Source organism: Cydia pomonella, chromosome 1, assembly GCF_033807575.1.
Source record: "Cydia pomonella isolate Wapato2018A chromosome 1, ilCydPomo1, whole genome shotgun sequence".
NCBI lineage: Eukaryota > Metazoa > Arthropoda > Insecta > Lepidoptera > Tortricidae > Cydia > Cydia pomonella.
The window spans coordinates 24,828,592-24,849,902 of NC_084703.1; the positions used below are offsets into that span (position 1 = coordinate 24,828,592).

Consider the following 21,311-nt stretch of genomic DNA (forward strand, 5'->3'; position numbering starts at 1 on the left):
ATAATAGTACAAGTCTCTAAATACAAAGGCCGAATGTTACACTGTAAGCTCGGGTAAAACCGACGTTTAAAGCACTCGTAGCGCGATCTTAAATACAGGTCGCCTTACACCGGTCGAGCTAAGCCTGACGTTTCAAGAGCGTGAAACGCCCTTTTACATTACATACATAGCGCCTTTATTGTATTTTGCCCAAGAAATTAATATAGTAATTACATATATTTATGTTAAAACGCATGTGTATAGCTGAAATATTGTGTTTTTCGGAACCAATACAAATGTATCGACAATATAAAAAGGGATTTCAAAATTTGTCATCATTCCTGTACAAGGCAAGTATTGTGATGGACGGAATCCTACGCTGAGCATGGCCCGATATGCTCTCGGCCTTTTTTTTTTCGTTTGGCGTTTATCGATGTACCTACTATTGTCATCTTGACTAGGCCTCCACCAGAAATCAGAATTTACTTACTGTTAAAATATTCACTAAATTAGATAAGTAGGTACAAAAAATTAGACATCACATCAATGCTACTTTTAGCATCTTCTATTTTCATTCTTAGGTTGAAAGCGTGTTTAGATAAACGAGATACGTTTGCTTACGTTACTTTTAGGCGGTGGCCGGTGATGATCTCGACTTGCATGCCGATGTTTTATGATTGTTAGTGAAGCTAATTCAAGATGAACTAGTCACGCGGTGGTTGGTTAGATGAGTCATACTTGAACATGTGCCCTGGGCGATATAATATCGCATGTCAGGCAAGCTTGCGGTCTCCACACACGTGACTAGGCATGCTAACACGCTTGTCTTGTAATTCTCTAAGGCTCGTGCTCGTGCGGCACAAGTACCTATGTGGGTGCTTACGTCGGTGCATAACAATTATTTTAACAGTTTCTGCTGTACCTTGCATTCCCAACTAGCAAATCTATGTGCTATAAAAGTCGAGAGCACGTTATTATGTTCGCTTTTTGATGCTATAAACAATATAACAACACTCGAACGAAAGTCCTGTGTAAACGTTTACTCGACGCGAAAAAGGCACACATTATACAGACTAGTATTATAAAACTAGGGTAAGCGCTGTATAAGAAGCAAATCGATGCGATAAAAGTGGATAAAAACACTTCTGGTGTTTTAATAGCAACGACAGCGCTTTAATTCGATTATTTGTTCTATAAACTTCAGCAATTTGCTATTACTCAGTAAAAGTGTTCTATAAAAGCAGCCGCACTGCTTTTTCTCGGCAAATATGTTACGTAAAAGCTTGCAAATTGATTTTGCTCGGTATTTTAAATGTGTAAGAGTGAAGGAAATGCTTCTATTCAACTAATATGTGCTATAAACATTCTCAGGTAAGCGATAATTTCAATTATTTGAAGTAATAGTAATTATTTTTTACTGATGTCGTCTCAAATATTCGTATACTAAGTAGCTAAACTTATAAGCCATTTATCGGAAGCAGGAAGGGAAGTTTTAAAAAACAAGGAATCCATAAAATATACCTACTTATATTATCTTAAGTCAGCGATTACGCTTTTATATTTCTGGTGCAATATGTCAACAGAAATAACTACGTAATAAGTTATTGGTAAAGACAACATTAATGAGGATGGATGTTGATGCATATACTTGCTTGTGCACTCAAATGATATTTACAATGCTAGAAAAGTTAGTAAAAGTAGCCCAAAGGGTTCAATGGTGTTGGTGGGGGGTCGTGGGTCGCTGGGGCGGGCGGCACCCTCAGTCCACGCACGAGCGGCGCCGCGCCCGGCCGCGCTCGACCACATCAATAACTGCATTCGAATTCCTTTATAACTAGTTATCTACTTTTGTGACGTTTCATAGTAAGTATGTAAACACATTTTTTTATTATTTCAACTAAAACAATTCCACAAAAATGAGCCAGCCTAAAAGGGCTGTAGCATATGGTTGGTTGTTATGACTCGTGTCATCATAGTAAACGAATAAGCATGGGTCAAATCGGCATGGCGAAAGTAGTTTTAAATAAATCGATAGTTTTCAACAAAGTTTGTTACTACATGTATAACATGTATAATCACTAAAGTACAGTCAAGTGTAAAAATATGGGTGTACACATCTTACTCCAAAATATGTCCCACATCCACAGCATCTTATTCCAGTGTAATAAGAGCGTAGTACCCTATTTATGAGACGATTCTTTCGATACATATATTTGCACTTGACTGTAATATCATGACCATTAGTGACGATATAATTGAGTCTCAACAGAACAGTCTCGTGCTTGAGTTTCTATTTAATATCAGCAAACAGACGAAACAAAGCATCTTCATGCATACTAAGAGATAGAATAAAAACAGGCCTAGAGCATGTCGGGCCATGCTCAGTGTAGGGTTCCGTAGTTACCCTTCCGCCACAATAACCTAAACTGGAGCTATTAGTATATTAGATATTTAACCAAGGGATGAAATGGTACATTTCACCCGAGTTGAACAAATAGGCAAATTTGCATAGTCAGTACCTAATTAAAGTAATAGATGTATGGCCATGATTTTTTCCTAAGATAAATATCCCATAGCGAAAAACATTTAGATTGCTATAGAGATGAAAAACAGATATTTTAGCAAACTGCAGTAATGTTAAAATGATTTTGTTCATTAAAGCGTGAAAAAGTAAAGTATAGCAATAAGTCCTAGACATAATGCATTGTACATGAGTGCAATAAACTAATATGAATATAAAATTAGCGGGATTGCCTCCAATTTTTTAATTTTTTATTCATTCGTTCTAAAACTGCCAATAGTCAACGGCATTACTCATACAGCTAATGAAACTGTTTTAGAGAAATTAAATATTAAATAAAAATAGTGTACTCATTCTATTTTTATAAGCAATTTTAACAACCCATTTAATGTCGTAATAACGTTTAACTGTGGATGTACGTCTTTTTACTATGAAGAGGAGACTTTTTACGATAACTCAAAAACAGCTTAACTGATAATGCCCGCTATAGTTTTCATTTAATATTTTTCTTAAGCTCTACTTCTACGATTTTTTTTCATATTTTTTGGACTTATGGTTCAAAAGTTTGAGGGGGATACACATTTTTTTTCTTTCGGAGCGGTTATCTCCGAATATATTTACTTTATCAAAATAATTGTTCAAGACCCCTATTCATTTTGAAAGTCCTTTCCAACAATACCCCACACTGTATTGTACTTAAGTCCGTTGATGATATAAATACTTGGACAAAACACAAAATAGGTATAAAATAAAATATTGAGCACGAAGTAAAAAATACTTCGTATTGTTCTTTACTTGAACTTCAAGTTGAATAATCTAATTAACTTTGTCCTAAGTTAAAGAACTATCAACTATGTCCATTAATACACACTTACATAGCTAAAAGCAATAAAACAGACCAGCTGAGAGTCATTAATGCGCGCCTTCGGATGGCTTGGATTATCATTCGTGTGCCTCGCCTCGCGCACCACAGTTACTAAGTATAGAAACTTAAAATGTCATGTCCGACAAACACAATAAAAAAAAGTCCAAGCAAAAGATGTTATACGAGGTGGGGCAACATCAGCATTCACCGATTACTAAAATAAATAATGATACTTTATTTTTTAGACAATTGTTATAGGCCTTTCGTTTTTTCGTTCACGTACGTGTTGTAATATACAGATCCTTATGAGAGACGGCATACCGCTTGCGCGGCTAAACATCCTGCACGTCCACGCACACGCAGCCGGTATGCTCTGGCCTTAAAATTGATATTTTAACTTTAACTTATATAGCCGCTAATTTATTGTTGTTAAGGTTGTTGTTCAGATTCCAACCTCATACAGCGGGCAAAGAATTTAAAAAATATAGTTATTAAAAACTAAAATAACCCGCCTTAAGTCGTACCCAGCTAAAAGGTCCATATTATTCTCTTTGCGATTTCCCGTTGAACTGCAATGGATTCAGAAACGACCCAAAGCGAGCATTACAGCTCCTGTAACTGACAAATAACAAGTTTCGAGAATGAACGAAAAACTTTGAACACCTGTTCAAGGAGGTTAAATTATAAAATTGAAACTTTTGTTAATGAACAAATAGTGATTGGATGGAGATGATTTATCTCGGCAAAGAATTCATAAAAATACGTTGTAGAATCATAATTATTTATTAAAAGAAAATAAATGAGATACTTTAAGAGATCTTTGAGTAATAAATCATGTAACACAAAATTAAAATTAACCATAATTAGATTGCACTAAGTAATTACTTATCTTTAATTAATTGAGATACGCTTACATATTTGGGTAATAATGTAATACAAAACTAACATACACCACAATTAGATTGCACTAAGTACAAATCTACAAATGCTTTTACAGATACTTAGGTAATAATGAAATACAAAACTGAAATGAGGTACAATTAGATTGCGTTAAGTACTACGAGTAAACCTTAATTTATTGAGATACCTTTAGATTTTTTTGATAATAATCATATAGAAAACTTAATAATAATCTCTATAAGATTTGCAGCTTTCTTATTGATTGGATCTTTCCAAAATGTAAGCCTATTAAGAGGTATCAATTTTCCAAGACACTTGATAATATCTTCCTTTCTTTTTGAGGTGACTCCTCTAGGCTCAGCCTTTAATTTAGGCAATGGAAAGCCATTTATTATAATAATATTAGATTTAATTCTAATTAACTTTGACTACAAAACGTCATTTGAAGGTGACAATATCAGGCTGGATCTATGCAGCCTGATATTGTCACCTTCAAATGACGTTTTGTAGTCAAAGGTACACTCTCCTTTAGTAAATTTTATTCCTACGATATAGTGCAAATAAGGCCGTGGCTTGGCTAAACTGATTTATTAGGTGCCGATGACGTGCCATCTTTAAAAGTAAAAAAAAAAAAACAATTGAATATAATGCACTTTTACTTTGTCACAAAGTCTTTGAATTCTTCGAAATTTTTAACTATACTTAAATCGACCGGGATATAAACCGTGATTACCTTTTATATTGCTTTGATTGAGCTCCCGATACCCCCGATATTCCCGATTTAAGTGTAGTGAAGCCAACCGTGAATCATTCAAAACTGTAATTTTAACTATGTTCTTCATAGAGAATACAACTTGATGATAAAAGTTATCGGCAGACATAAACTTATGCCCTGGTTCAAAATATTTTCGAGTGATGGAGTTGGTTCTTAACTCTGTATATGACAGAAGGCACCAATTTTTATTTTGTCAAGCGCAGTTATACATCTCTGACTTCCATGAAGAACTGTCGAAAAGCACAAACAATATCCTATTTTTTCGACCCGAAATAGCTTCGTGCCATAAAACTGCTAACGGTGGATCTTTACTTGGCTATCTTTACAGGCACAAAACTTTTAATAAATATGATTAGTGTAGGGCAACCAAAACATAACCGATTTGATTTACTCCGTTCGTGGAAGCATAAGTACCTTTTGTAAATCAGCTGATTAATAAGTATAATAAGTACTTGCGTCGTACGCGCAACCTCTTCCAAATTAAATTAACCGATCGACCTGCGCGCGTTGAGTAAACCGGCCGAAATCTATCCTTGAGAGGATTGGAGGGGGATTACCTACTAGCCTGATGAAGCATAACTGACAAAGCGTTTAAGAAATAAACCACAAGTTCGCTTTTTTTAAACCGACACTAAGCAGAAAAAGCACAAAAGCAGGAGTCATACGAGATAGAAAAAGCATAACGTGCATCTTATGTCTTTTTCCTACTCCTCTACTGTTATCTGTCATTTATGCATCCATTAACACGTATATAAGAACATACATAAAAGGTTTCAAGAAAAGTCTATATTGTCTATTCCTCATAAAAGCTCTTGTGCTTTTAATCGCTATAACGTTACTGCGATTAATGGCTACCAACCTAACAAAACCAAAACGAATACAGTTTTAAACTAAGTGCATTGCTGCCAACTTACAAAATATTCATTTGGTTGCATAGTAAAAATAATTACTTCATAAGTCAGAAACACGCATGTGACACCCGTAATAAAGCAACACCCATAGACTACGAAGACCGCTTAGCGTTGCTTGTTAGTCTCCGTAGGCTACGGTGGCCAAAATTGAGAAAAAACTGTCCAAAAATTTAATTTAGCAAGTAGCAAGTACGGCCGACCGCGGCCCGGGGCGGGCTGGGCGCGTAACAAGGTATGCTCGCGCGTCTTGGCTATATACTTTTGCTTTGTTTACCTAAATTAAGATTTATTTTTGTTGACTCGTAGGAAAAATATTGTATGCAACGTTGTATAAGTAGGTCAAAAAATGCTCGTGGCGTATTCCTTTACAATGTTCGCCTACGCCTTCGGCTCCGGCTCACATTGTAACTCACGCCACTCGCCTTTTTTGACCCTTCTTATACAACTATTGCATAAAATACTATTTTAGATTCCGTATGTCTAATAAGAATGAACATTTTTGTCAACTTATGGGTTTTTTTACATAGAAATTTAACAATACCTGAATATGGTTTTTATTCATGTGAAATAAATGATGGGTTGAAATTCAAGACCAAAGAAAAAAAAAACAAGTCGTCACTTACTAACATTTTCTACTCATCGACTTTTGCTTGAATTATGATTTCGTATAACTATAATTGCGTACTTTTAATGTTTGGGCTCGCACTCAACTACCTATAAGATCTTTTTGATACACTGTACTGTAGTCAACAATATAAAAAAATACCAATCACATGCCGCCCCGCTCCCTTAGAAAATACTAAAAGGGCGCGGGGTAGCGCGGAGTCGCGGAGTTCGTCTTTAGTACTATTACTATACTTACCAATTTTCATTAATTATTTAGGTTTTATAGTAAAAAAAAGTATTATTTTAGATTACTAGTAGAAAAAGTATTGTATACAATAGTGATATAATCAAGCTTTTCAATCTTGTACCTCACTTAGGCAACTCAGCAAGCTTCGTTGCCTAAACACGGTAAGTACATGACTGAAAAGCTCTCTATTATATCACGATTGTATAAATTCTGTCTATTAATACTTATATATAATTATGCTTTTTCTTTCTTATAAAGGAAGTAACTTTAGCGAAATGGCGTGTAGTTATGCTTGTCTAAATCGTGACTTGTTAGAGATAAGGAAATAATTGTTAGATAGAAAAAAAATGTTATAAAATTTGCTTTTATTAAAATTCCAAAACTCGACTGAACGCAAGCGCACCCGAACATGGAATGGAATGACTGACTAACTAAAATGGCGGACCATGCGTGCCGCTGCCCTGACGTTACGCCTCTGAATCGTGTCATAAAACGTAAGGCCGTGGTATCGACGTCAGCGGGTAGCTGAGCGGCGAGCGGTGACTGCTGGCGGTGAAAGGTCTTCAGTTGATATTTTTATAATTTGAAATGACTTCGTTTCCATGTAGAAATGAACAAACAGACTTAAAGGCATTTAATATTTTATTTGTGGCCGTATAAATTATGTTTTATTGGTAAACTTATTGGACACTTGCAAGCGAGTAGTCAGTATATGGCTCCATCCTACCCTGTATCATGATACACAAGCGATAACATTTTTGCGACAGTTTTGTATAGATAATGGATTTATCGCTAGAAAATTACGATATCGAGATAAAAGTCAGGGCTATGAACGCTAGGTTTTTACTATATGAAGGGAAAACTTTTTGCGATAACTCAAAAACAGCTAAACTGATCATGTCCGCTACAGTTTTCATTTAATGTCTTTCTTAAGCTCTACTTCCACGATTTTTTTCATATTTTTTGGACCTATGGTTCAAAAGTTAGAGGGGGGGGGGGGGACACATTTTTTTTTCTTTCGGAGCGATTATCTCCGAAAATATACACTTTATCAAAAAATGTTTGTTGTAGATCCATATTAGTTTTGAAAGACCTTTCCAACGATACCCCACACTGTAGGGTTGAAGCAAAAAAAAAAGTTGACCCCCACTTTAATTGTCCCCTACACCCAGGTACCCTAAAAAAAATTAAATGTTTAAATTTTATTGTACGATTTTATCGGCTTTATTGATTTATATATCCATGCCAAATTTCAGCTTTCTAGCACTAACGACCAAGGAGCAAAGCCTCGGACAGACAGACAGACAGACAGACGGACATGGCGAAACTATAAGTGTTCCTAGTTGACTACGGAACCCTAAAAAAGAATGTTAATCCATATTAAAATAACATTTTTAAGGGGGCTGCCTATTGGGAACTATTATTTTTGTATAAAATCCAATAGTCAGCCTCTCCTGGCCGACTACTGGGCTTAGGGCAGTAATTTTAAAAAGGTCTTACGACCCAGAAGTCAGCCGAGGGAGGCTGACCATAAGTTTCAAGATTCTTTTTATTTTCAGATGCAATGTAAGTTTTTAATTCAAGTACCTTTAAATATGTACATTATTATGATTTTATTTGATTAAAATACATCTAATACCCAGTAGTCATCCTGTGGCTGACCACTGGACACTGAAATCACGGAACTCAGAACCCAATAGTCAGCCGTTAAAATGGGATGGCTGGACACTGGGTACTTAAAGGCTGTGTATTGGCTGATTACTGGCAAAAAGGCCGTTTCATTATATTTAATGAAATCATTCTAAAAGCTTCAATAAATTACGTTTTAATCTTTATAAAAAATAAACTTTATTAAATTATTGAAGAGTAAAAACATTCATAATTCGTTTTGGTCAATTAGTGGGCAAATGAGACGTTCTTGAACATAGAAATTTCGGAAAAAGGCTAACTACTGGTGCCTTTCCCCTACCAAACTTCAGATAAGGCATAATGTTAAATGCTAATTGAGATCATTCATCTTTCCGGCCATAGGTAACACCTGCAAGAGCTCAATTCTGGCTCTGCCCGCGACAACGGGCCACGTTTACTACAGAGCGTAATACAACTGTGCACCTTTCTCCTTAGCGGCCAACTGAACCTCGAAGTGTGCCCTTACATCTACGTGCAATCCTTATGCGCGCTCTCGAATAAGGCTGGAGGCATAAGACCAATCGCTATTGGAAGTGTATACCCCCGTTTGACCGCAAAGCTCGGATGCCCTGCCGTGCGAGATGCAATGGCTCTCTACTTACAACCGCGCCAACTAGGGTTTTCCACTAAATTAGTTTGCGAGGCAGCTATCGACGCCACCAGAACTTTCATGCTCGATCCGAGCAGCACAAACTTCGTGGTCAAGAAGCTTTACGTTAAAAACGCCTTGAACTCATTAAAGTGCGATGCAATATTATTAGAAGGAAAAGATAAAGTCCCAACACTTGACCACTTTCTGTCTATTGAGGCATTAAAATATATATATTTAGTCTAACAACTTTGTCACTGTCACTGAATAAGAATTAAAAAGTGTGATAAATATGTTTTCAAAAAATCATTTAATCGTTATAAATTTAATCTAAAAATACACCTAGGTGACTCTATTGTCCGCTCTGTTCAAAATGCCACCACATGTCCGTACACTAATGATAAACTACAAAAAACATTAGAAAACTAAGGGATTCAGATAGAGGTCATTTATTTATTTAATCTTTATTGGACAAAATATAACTTTATAGTACAAAAGGCGGACTTAATGCCATGAGGAATTCTCTACCAGTCAACCATTGTCAGTCATTGGCGTTAGGGAGCCCCTTGATACAACTCTTTAAGTTCTCAACTGTGGTGTGGACGCCTAAAGTCGTGCAAAATGGTAAAAACAAACCCAGAATATAATGTTAAGGTGAAAGTGATTAAAATTGAATCTTTTTTGTACTAAATAACCGTCAAGGACAACGTATAATGCTGAAGGATTAGCCCATATCGCGAGCGGCGAATGAGTTTTTCACACTGGTTCAATCAAATTACCGGCGGCGGCGGCGCGGGACTTGTCGGCGTAGGCGCGCGCGCCGCCGCGGCGCACACGACTACTCTGAACTATGTTGCCTCAAAGGAGAGGACTAAATATATGGAACGTCTATCCGAACACTTCACACATATAGACAATTAGACAACTAAAGCTATAGTATTTTTTTTTTTTACATTTTTGCTCATTACCAAAACCCCCAATCAAATTGGCGTCTAGTGAAAAAATTGCAGATAAAAATAGACAATAGTACCTAACTACATATATTTCCGACGATACCAGACTGAAACTGAGTACATTAAACTTCCTCAAAATTGCCTAACATGCCCAACACTGCCTGGCTTAAAAAAGTGATTGACAAAATAGATTGTCTTTAAGTTCTAACATTGGTAGCGATTATAGACAGCTGTTTTGTAAAGAGTCACGATTTTTTTAAGACCGGCAATGTTGGGAATGGTAGTATATGTTGTGGAAGTTGACGGTACCTAAACATGGTGGAAAATATATATGCTCGTACTAATTTCAAAGTAATATTAAAATAAATAAAAAAACAACTTAAGAATGACTATTTTTATACTAATTACTGCTACTCTTAATCTTTGACCTCGCCAAATGTCAATTGTGAAGTCACTAAGAAAATATCAGTAATTACACTAGTTAAGTCGAACATACACAGAGCGGAACACCTTTGTTCTCGGGTATGTTTATGTTTTCAACCGTTTTTACAAGCTTTTATTTAACTGACCCTGTTAGTATGTGATGTAGGTATGTTATTTTGTGAGTGTCAAATCTTGGAAGCTAAAATTTTACCCACTTCCCGATTTCCAATTGAGCTGAAACATATGTAAGGCGGTTGACAATGCATTATTATGGTACCATTGAGCTGATGATGATGATGATGCAGACAGGAGGTGGCCATAGGAACTCTGTGATGAAACGCTACCGAATTGTGTGTGGGGGTTTTCTCTGTCTGTCTCGATGAGTATTAGTTGCCTGTAGTAACAAAAGTACAGTCAGCGACGAAAACTTGTACCAAAAATGGTTTTTTTGCCAAATACTAATTACTTGTACATTCATTATTAGATCCACAATTTCGCATCTACAGTAACACGGAAGGTATGCGGTCGGTTTGAATCGGAAACTGCAAAACAGCTGCACGTGTTTTTAGGGTTCCGTTCCAAAAAGGTACAACAGGAAACCTTATGCTGCGTCCGACTCTGTCCGTCAGTCTGTCTGTCACACTGCTAAATATCTCGAGAACTAAATATGCTATCGATTCGACATTTGGAATAGATATGAACAACGCCGATCCAGACACAATGAAAATGACATTTTTTTTTATTTTATTAAGGAAAATGTCCAATATGAAGAGGGGGCAAAATTTCAAACTTCTAGTTACTAGGTTCATTTGAAAGAGCTCAACTTCAACATTGTAAAACAATTTTTTTTGCACAGTGAAATTATCTCCGAAGTTTACCAAAGAAAAAATATCAAAATTTTACTTAACATTATCATAAATATTACAGGAAAAATATAATCATATATTATCACTATCTCACTGACATGTTTAGGGTTCCGTACCAAAAGGGTACAAAAGGAACCCTTACGGTGCGACTCTGTCCGTCGCCTGTCTGTCTGTCTGTCTGTCACATCGCTAAATATCTCGAAAACCACTTAAGCTATCGATTTGAAATTTGGAATAAGTAGTTATAAACAACGCTAAAACACACACATTGAAAGTATTTTTTTTATTAATTATTGGAAATGCCGAATATGAAGAGGGGGGAAAATTAAAAGTCTAGTGACTAGGTCAAGTGGGGTATCATTTGAAAGAACTCAAATCGTACATTATAAAACATTTTTATCTTTTTTTTTCATAGAAAAAAAATTATTAGGAAGGAAAATGTGATAAATATACCGTTCCCCCCTTATCTCCGAAGTTTACCGACGAAAAATTATGAAATGTTTACATAATATTAACATTATTATAAATTTTACAGGAAAAATATAATCAGACCTCTATTTTGGTAACTTTTTTTAATAAAAAAAACCTTTTAGAAAATTCTTACGTGTGTTTATTACACCTGAAAGTTCTATGAGATTAAGTACATTAAATACAAATAAAATTTCAAATAAAAGATCAATTTTTGAAATCGGTTTACATGATAGAGAATTATCCTCGAAAAACCAACATACGTGCATTACATCGCGCAAATTAGTTAATTTGCCGACATATGGCGTTGTACACAAAAATACTTAGTATAGGTCAGGGAGGCGACACTTAGAAATGTACCTAGTAAAGATAGCGGCGATTTTAGCCCATGGAATTGGTACATTTTACCTAACATCAAATGAGGTACTTCTGTTTTTTTAATATGTTGGTAGTGATGAAATGGTAATAACAAATCCAAGTTTTCGACCTCGAAATCCCTTGGGATCATTGTAAAGTACATGAAAATCCATTAAATCTCAGGATTTTTTCAGTTTTTGAAAAAAAATCCACTAAGAACCGGAGTTAAGGCAAAAGTCACTATTCACATTTTTCAGAAGATGATATTTGCAATTAATTGAGTATAATTTAGTCTTAGTAAGCCAAAAATTTCTAGGGTTTGAACGATATCTAGTAAGTAGTTTTTTGAATAAGTCATAAAATAAAAATATATTTTTTTTCATCAAACCCATACGTGTGGGGTATCTACGGATAGGTCATCAAAAAACCTATTGAGGTTTTTAATATCATTTTTTTCTAAACTGAATAGTTTACGCGAGAGACACTTCCAAAGTGGTAAAATGTGTGTCCAAAGTGGTAAAATGTTGAACGAGATCTAGTAAGTAGATTTTTTTTAATACTTCATAAATGGTACGGAACCCTTCATGCGCGAGTCCGACTCGCACTTGGCCGCTTTTATTAAGTCATTTGCAATTAATTATGATGCTAATATTATTAACTAATTAAAACAAGCATGTAAGCTAATATTATTAACAGAAAAAAACATTAAATTGAATATGGTAGAAATTATAGTAATTTTGAATATTAATTGGTATCCCCAACTTGATGACATACTTTCGTGTGTCTTCAAAATACGCTAATGGCGCCGCCCAGCATTGATACGTATAATATTGCTAAAAATGGTTTAAAAAATGTTGTGTGACGGGTTACAGGAGTGAAAGCTATGCTGATTGTGGAATATCTTTTCACAGGTAAGTGACAATTATTCAATTTTACGATAAAAATACCAGACTATATTGTCAAACTTATTAGGGTGAGTATATATATAATTATAGTCCTCCTCCTCGTTTTCGATAACGGCGACCCTAAATAATAATAATAATAATAATAGGCGTAGGGATGTGACGACCCCATCGCCCGCTGGTTTTACCAGTGCAATCAGTCAACGCAGGGCAGCTTGTGGCGAGCTGTTGGAGAGTAGCGACCTCACGTACCCGAGTGCTCCTGGGGAGTTCTGTTAGCCGCAAGGAGGGTGGGTGGGACAGGATTCTCTGCCTCTGGCTTGCCTTAGCCGGCCGGCCAGAGTGGAGTCGTTAGAGCTATAAGCTCCAGGGGTGGAAGTGAAAAATTGCATAAGACGCGAGTTGGCACAGTGGCTGCTCGCAGCCACTGGGTAGAAAGCGGTGTACACCTCTCGACACCCCTGAGCCCTCACACCGGTGTTGCCCTTGAGCCATCCTAGATGTCGCTTTTTATGGGGGCCCATCTTGTGGGGGCGAGTCACCGTCTGCCGGAAATAAAATTGAATACCGTTTTATTAGGCAGGCGTCCGGTTTTTTATCCCATAGCCCAGTATTTAGTCCATCGCTTTCACCCAATAGCCCAGTTCATTTTAGATTCCATCAACCCTCAAATAGTCCTTACACCCTGGCGGGTGCTGCCATTGCGTGCGTCCCATGACACGGGCAAGGGCAGCATCCGCTAGGTGTACCCCTTACATTTCATTAAAGTGTCAAAAGGGCCTCTACGTGTTGGCTTCGGCTCCGCGCACGCCTCCCAAAGGTCCGGAGCACCATTGTTCCGTGATGGGAAAGACATAAAAATAAAAATAATAAAATATTTATTTATCAGCTCATAAAGGATTTGTAACAATTTCACAAATAAACATTGTCTAGCGTGAGCCCTAATGTGGCTGGCCAGGCCGAACTTGCTCTTAAATACTCTATTGCACGCGTGACAATAAAGTTGACCAGCTGCGTGCGTGTGGAGTATGATTCTCTCTTACTATGCACGAATGAGAAAAGATCCTGGCATAACTATACATTCCAAATTTCCAACTTATCCTAATATCCCACATAAATATGACTTATGGTCACCCTAATTAGAACGAGATGCAGGGCTCTGGTTTGACTTCTCATGTGAACACACTTTTTGGCCGGTGTACTCTATCCACCTTATTATCTACGTCCGTGGTGTCATGGCGCTGCTACGCAGCACGCTATATTCTGTGTTGGTTAACAATAAAATGTATTAATTCATTTAAACCTATACTTCATATTTTATCTGGTTATGGGCCCAGGCCACTAACTAGAATGAATTAATAAATATAGGCTTAAAGGATCGTAAAACTGTAGCGATGAAACGTTTTCAAAGAATACCGGATTTAGGGATTGCAAACCGGATTGATTTTCAATCCGGCCGGATCCGGCCGGATTTTGGCCATAACCCGGCCGGATCCGGCCGGACCGGATCCGGTTTGGTATAGGGATATCAAAATTAATTAAATGACATATTTTTCTAGTTTTTTGCGTAATATGTATTCCTCAATCTATAATTTGAAGTTAAAAAATAACTTCTTAACAATAAAATAACCCTTAGTAGTAAAAAGTGTGACCTTGTCAATATCACTTAAAAACCCAAATATGAAATCAGTCATTTATTATATATAACCATTCACAAGTGCTCAAATTTTCGTTTACAATTATAAATTTGATTAGTTTCCATAGCCCGGTAATGGGATGTGGGGTGGGAATTGAAACTCCTTGAAATGACAAGTTTTCGTAACTGTTCCTTGATTGAATCTTTGTAACGTTGACATCCATTCTAGTAAGAAAATAAGATATTTTACTATTAACCAAAATGATATTAAATTTTCCCTCATTTTTTGCCCAAGAAAGTAGTAGTATGTATGATTTAAGAAAATTACCTTTTTTTTATTTACAGAAAAGTATATTGGTCAAATTATAGGGAATGGAACACGACACGACGACCTAATGCGAAAAATAATAGAGTGTAGGATTGAAATCCATCGCGGAAAGGGATTCCCTAAAAAAAGTTACATGGATCAAATAAAGAATTGGCTAGACGTAGAGTAGCATGTACCATTAAGGAAATTGCATAAGATTGGATGAAATTGTAAATACAAAAGATTCTCTCTCAAATTTGAATAGAAAATAAACAATATTTTATCATATATATATATAAAATCGAAGTAAACTAAAGATGATCAATGTTATCGTTTCATTTCATACATTCATTTTCAATACAAACTTACAATCTTATATTCATTCACACATGTAACACATATTGATTAGCCCAGCTCTAGTCGGTTGAGTACCGCCGACTTAATCCTGCTCATTTGTTTACTTTTAATCTCCTATCACAACATTATGACACTCCTTTCTTCTCTTTAGCATAAATTACAAATGCCTTCCATGGGATCTTCTTCTTCCTCCTGCCCTTATCCCACGTTATGCCTTCCATGGCTTCTCCATAGTTTAATTTTTTTCTTTCTATTACAGTATTTTTGTAATCGTCGTATCGTGCCACCAACATGAAAGGCAACTTCTGTTCCCAGTCATCATCATAATAAATATATTTTTATTTAACTAAATTTAAACATTTTCATTCGTTTTATGCTCTGTTCAAGTTTATACCTCTCATCAGTCGCCTTTTCCTCATCTAAACCGCACAGTGCGTGCTGTATTTAGGCGTTTTTATTATTTGACCGGATCCGGTCCGGATCCGGTGATTTTTTACCGGATCCGGTATCTTCTGAAAAGTGCCGGATCCGGCCGGATTACCGGATCCGCCGGACCGGATTGCAATCCCTAACCGGATTGCGGGTGGCGATTATTTTGAATTATCGCGCCGGGAAGGAAATTACTTGATCGAAGTATTTGTACAAGGAAGGAGGGCCTACAGGATGGAAGATAAAATGGATCCTACACAGATCGGGGCAGTTGGGGCTGCAATTAAATTGGAAGGCTCCAAGAATTGGAACGTATGGAAGTTCCAAACGTCAGTATCGTTGAAAGGGAAAGATCTTTTCGAGACGAGACGGCAGTAAAACCCGAAGATGAAAAACAACGCTGATAGTGACCAGAATGACAGAAGAAGTCATGTTGCACATCATTTTGTGCGAGACGTCAGCAGAGATGTGAAGGAAGTTACAGAGTGTATACGAGCAGAAATCTGAAACTAGTACTAATATAGTTCAGCAGCGCTTCTTCCAGTTTAAGTATGAAGAAGGTACGGAAATGTCCATGTTCCTGTCAAAGATACAGGAGATGAAAAACCACTTGAAACAGTTGGGCGAAACTATCTCAGATAAGTTTGTAATAACGAAGGTACTCATGTCTTTACCTGAAGACTACACACATTTCGTCTCAGCGTGGGAGTCTGCTCCCTTTTGTGGCAAAGAAGGTAGACAAGTAAACTGTGAAATGCTTTTCATGCAATAGACACGGACATTATCAAAGTGAGTGCAGGTATAATAAAACGGAGAATACGCATCACAACAAGGACAGTCGTCAAGTTTTAAAGCGCTATTTTTGTAATAAACCGGGACATTTGAAGAGCTAGTGTCGTTTTAAAAAGGACAAACCGAAAAATGCTTTTGTGGTCGATACGAGAGTGTGGACAGCGGTGAACATTTCCAAAGTGCGAGATTTCTTGTCGATCAAGGTACCAGCGAGCATATGTGCCGTGATATTGAACTAATTTCGTCGAATTCGCGCGTTGACAAAAATTTGTTTTGAAAATTTCATTTACTTAACAAACACAACGAAGAGGAGAAATCGCCAAACGTGTACTATGCGTCGTTGAAGAGTTCCATTCTAATCATCAGTTCCACTTAATCGAATGTCACTTTTTTTAATATAAATGCTTGATTTGTTACAGAAAGTACAAAAATCACTATATGTATGCCTTTCACATTTGAAGAGTTCCCTCGATTCCTCATGGATCCCATCATCAGAACTGAGTTTTGACAAAAACGGGACCAATCTGTATATATATCAATTCAATCAAAAAAATAATTTTCAAAATCGGTTCAGAAATGACGGAGTTATGGAGTAACAAACATTTAAAAAAAACATACAACCGAATTGATAACCTTTCTCTTTTGAAATCTTGAAGTCGGTTAAAAAGTTACTAAATCTTCTAACTCCTATAGAAAGTGATGCTCGAGCAACTTGCTAGTTAATGGCTTGTTTCAGTATATGTTTGAGAACAGGAAAAAATAATGTACACGTGTTTTGTTATATCTGCTTAAACTCAAGTTTTCCTCAAAAAACACCCGTCTTTATGTGTAACTTTAGCGATAAGATATTACTCGTATAAAACTTTGAATGTCGATTTTTTTGGAAATAATTAGTTTTAGCCGATATAACACGTGCTCATTATTTTTTGCTGCTTTCAAACATAAGTACAGTGTGCAATGTCTTCTTTAAGTAAAATGAGCCAGCTTAAGGATTTAAGCTAGTTTCCCTCCAGGACCCGACTTATCTTTCCACACTGTATACTCAAACCAGCCATTAACTAGCAAGTTGCTTGAGCATCACTTTCTATAGGCTTGTATGCAATTGACATTTCATTTCGAACAAAAAGGCATCTCGACTGATATTAGAATAGGGGTCAAATCTAATTGCTTTTTTTCTGAGATATTCCAAATTTGAATGCATAACCAAATCAACCAAGCAATAACAACAGTATCACAGATAAAAAAATTATTGTAACAAAACAGTTTGTCGTAACGTTGGCCATTATTTACGGATTATGAAGGCATCATAGAGGGTTTATGATATGTGTGTAGATAAACTTATTTGTCGTGCCGCGCAGATACCTAATGATATAAATGATGGTAAATTTTCTGAATAATAACACTTTACGTAATAAAGATCACGACACGTCGGATACTATTATAATCAGAATAATTAGTAAGGTATGTTGGGCTAAGTGCGGATCTGGGTTAAAAGCGAATAAGGCAGTTATCTATAAAGGTGCGGCCAGTCATACAGGGATTCGGCGAATATTCGTGTCCCGATATGTGAGGCCGCACCCTAAAACTAAGCTTTATTGTTCATTGAAAACCACACACGTTCTAATGCCATTTTCTTGGCTGTGGTGTGATATGGGACACCCAGGCGCATTAATTTTAGACGACGGGTTGCTCGTTAAAAGATAATATTTATTTTAAAGGCATAGCTTCGCCCTGGTCGTGTTTGGGTAGTTCTTTAGACTTTTTTGCTATGTATATTATGGCTGGATTTGGATTTACATATTTATCCGTCAGGGATAAGTGCGAACTAAATTGATATAAACTTCACCCGTTTACAAATGTATGGGAGAAAGCAATGGTTTTCAAACAGTTTATTTCATATGATAGATTCTTTTTAAAGGTTTTTTTATACTTACTTACATTTGTCTCTTTATCTATCTGTACAGATATACTTTATAAGCAAAGTCCCCCGCCTCATCTGTTTGTATGTCTGTCCGTATGTTAGCGATAAACTCAGAAACTACTGAAAGAATTTTCATGCGGTTTGACCAAAACTGAGTAGGTTAATTGAATATTGCAGGAAGAAATATAGCATAGATTGAACCTGGAGAGCCGACCCTTTCCTTCCTTTTTTTGGGGATATACATGCAATATTCTTACCCTCCGAGTTTCACACAATGTTTTTCATCACACTTGCTAAGAAAAAACTAAATTTTAAGCGAAATAATTCTTAAATACGGTGTGTAGCGTGACGCTACATCTGTCGTCGTTCTATGGAACTACTTCCGTGTCTAGTTAGCCAGTTCGAGATTGTGCTTGAACAGTTCGTTTAGTCATTTGATAGTTTTTTCGCTGTTGTTGATTCACGCGAGTACCGTTAGATGGCGCTTATATCAAAACCCGTCTTTTACTTTACCGGAGTATGTTAACCTTTAACTTTTTGAATATTTTTATGGCTGGTAGCAATTGAATAACCAGAGTATTTGCGCTTAAAATTTTAGAGAGTTCGAGATTGTCAAGATTTTGGTTTGGGAGTGAAAGGAGATCGATTGTGATTCTTGGATTGAAAAGTCAATTTTGTTCCCTGGGTGTTTGACCGGATTGATTTAATTTCTTAGTGAGATTATTTCTTAGTCTTTCTAGTACAAAGTTTCCTATTCCCATTTCAATATTCTGATCCAGTGCTTTTACCGAATTGGAAGTGCGCGGCAGATCCGATCGGGCCGTGGTATTTGTTATCGTGATCGCCAGTGCAAGGGAAAGCTTTTGAACTCTCCGTCGAGAGGACTCCGGAAGGTGTTCCTGAATACCGTTTTCTTTTTTTGAGACGAGCGGCAAACCATAGTCGGTTGGAGGAGTCGAGCCCGTATTCCGCGTGGCTCCGCAAGTAAAATTTAGAATTCAGCGACCAGCAGCCTTACGCATGTTTTCATTTGTACCTTTTCACAGCTTCCTGAACCTCAAGATTTTATTTTATTTAAATTTTCAATGATAGCTTCCGATTCCCTTTTTGTAACCAGTTAATTATTTATTGTGTTTTTTTGTGCCATACATTTTTAGTTTTGCCATTTATCCCTTGTTAAATATCTATGATCCGCATTTTATAATCTCAAAATTCAAACAGCCTCATCCGTCGGGCTTTATAAATCTTCGGTTTTAAATTTAGATATCTTTCCTCCAAGTGAATTAGCCATCATCGTTCATTCCACTCGCATCGATCTCTCGCATCGCAAAGACTCGATCTTTAGGATCACTGTGGTCAAAAAGCCTATTTCCAAGTCAATGTTATAAGACAACAGCAATCATTTACATATAGACCCATCACTGCCAGTCGAATGGAAAGGTTTAGAGAAGGTGTTATATCCAAGGTACCAGCACTGATTACAGGTGAGCAAGATCCTGATACACTTTACAAGGGACTGTCGAATGTGATACATGACGTCCACAAGAATATTTTTAAAACAAAGACTCTAAAGCAAGGATCACTGAAAACAAGGTTTAGTGAATGGGCCACAGTGGGCATCCATAAGAGTAGGAATAGATTGTATGACCTGTATGAAATGAGGAGCATTAACCATGACGAGAATTTTGCAGAATATGTAAGAAAATATTCAAAAGTGTTTAAGAAAGTCTGCGCCGCGGCTAAGTCTGCCTTTATAGGTCAGAAAGTCAGGTCAGCTGACAATAAAGTAAAAGCTACTTGGACTGTAATAAACACTGAAACTGGAAAAACGAAACCCCGTGATGGCCACTACAGACTGAAAGTTCAAGACCGAATATTGTCTGCAGACCTGGATGTTGCTGGCGCCTTTCAGTTTCAACACTTTTTCACCAACATAGCCACAGATGCTACACGGAACTTGAACTCCTCTGTGGCAAAGGCTGGTGTTTACTTGGATACAAACAAAGTCAAGAAATGCAGCATGGAATTATACTTCCAATATACTGACCCCCATGAAATCATTAAAACGTTCAAGTCCTTGAAATTAAAGAATACTGAGGACCTTTGGGGTATCTCTGTGAAAGTCATGCAATCTGTAATCGACGTAGTGGCACCGTATTTGGCCGATATATTTAATGCTTGTGTTAGAGAATGTGTATTTCCCGATCTGATGAAGTACAGTAAGGTCATTCCTCTATTTAAAGCGGGCAGCAAAGATGACCTTGGAAATTTTAGACCTATTTCAATACTTCCTGTTCTCAGTAAAGTGTTTGAAAAAATTGTATTATACCAATTGCTTCGACATTTCAACTCGAATGAACTACTTCAAGATCAGCAATTTGGTTTTACAAGAGGTCGTTCGACGACTGATGCCGCCTCTGTACTAATCAAGCACATATACGACGCCTGGGAACACTCACTAGATGCTATAGGTGTCTTCTGCGATCTGTCCAAAGCATTTGATTGCGTGGAGCATGACACACTTCTACACAAGCTGAAGCACTACGGTCTGTCAACGGAAGCTCTGAGCCTTGTTAAGTCTTACTTAAACCAAAGAACCCAGAAAGTGGTTGTAAATGGAACGGAGTCTACTGGAATGACTGTAAATCTCGGAGTTCCACAGGGTTCAATTTTGGGTCCTTTTCTCTTCCTTGTATATATAAATGATCTGCCGAACCTTGTAAAACATAAATGTGAGATAGTCTTATTTGCTGATGACACCTCACTAATTTTCAAAGTTGACAGGAAACTGAGCGATTATAGCCAAGTCAATGAAACT

At 36.8% G+C, this 21,311-nt stretch overlaps 1 protein-coding gene across 2 annotated transcripts in view; it reads left to right on the top strand.

Annotated features, from left to right (window-relative positions):
• Positions 1-1,740: 1,740 nt before the first annotated feature.
• Positions 1,741-21,311, top strand: part of LOC133518591 (uncharacterized) — a 75,400-nt gene continuing 55,829 nt past the window's right edge. The window contains exon 1 of one of the 2 annotated variants that reach the window (XM_061852255.1): positions 1,741-1,842. The gene's annotated coding sequence lies outside the window, so the exon portion shown is untranslated. Of the gene's footprint in view, positions 1,847-21,311 lie in introns of both variants that reach the window. The other variant, XM_061852256.1, reaches the window with a different exon arrangement.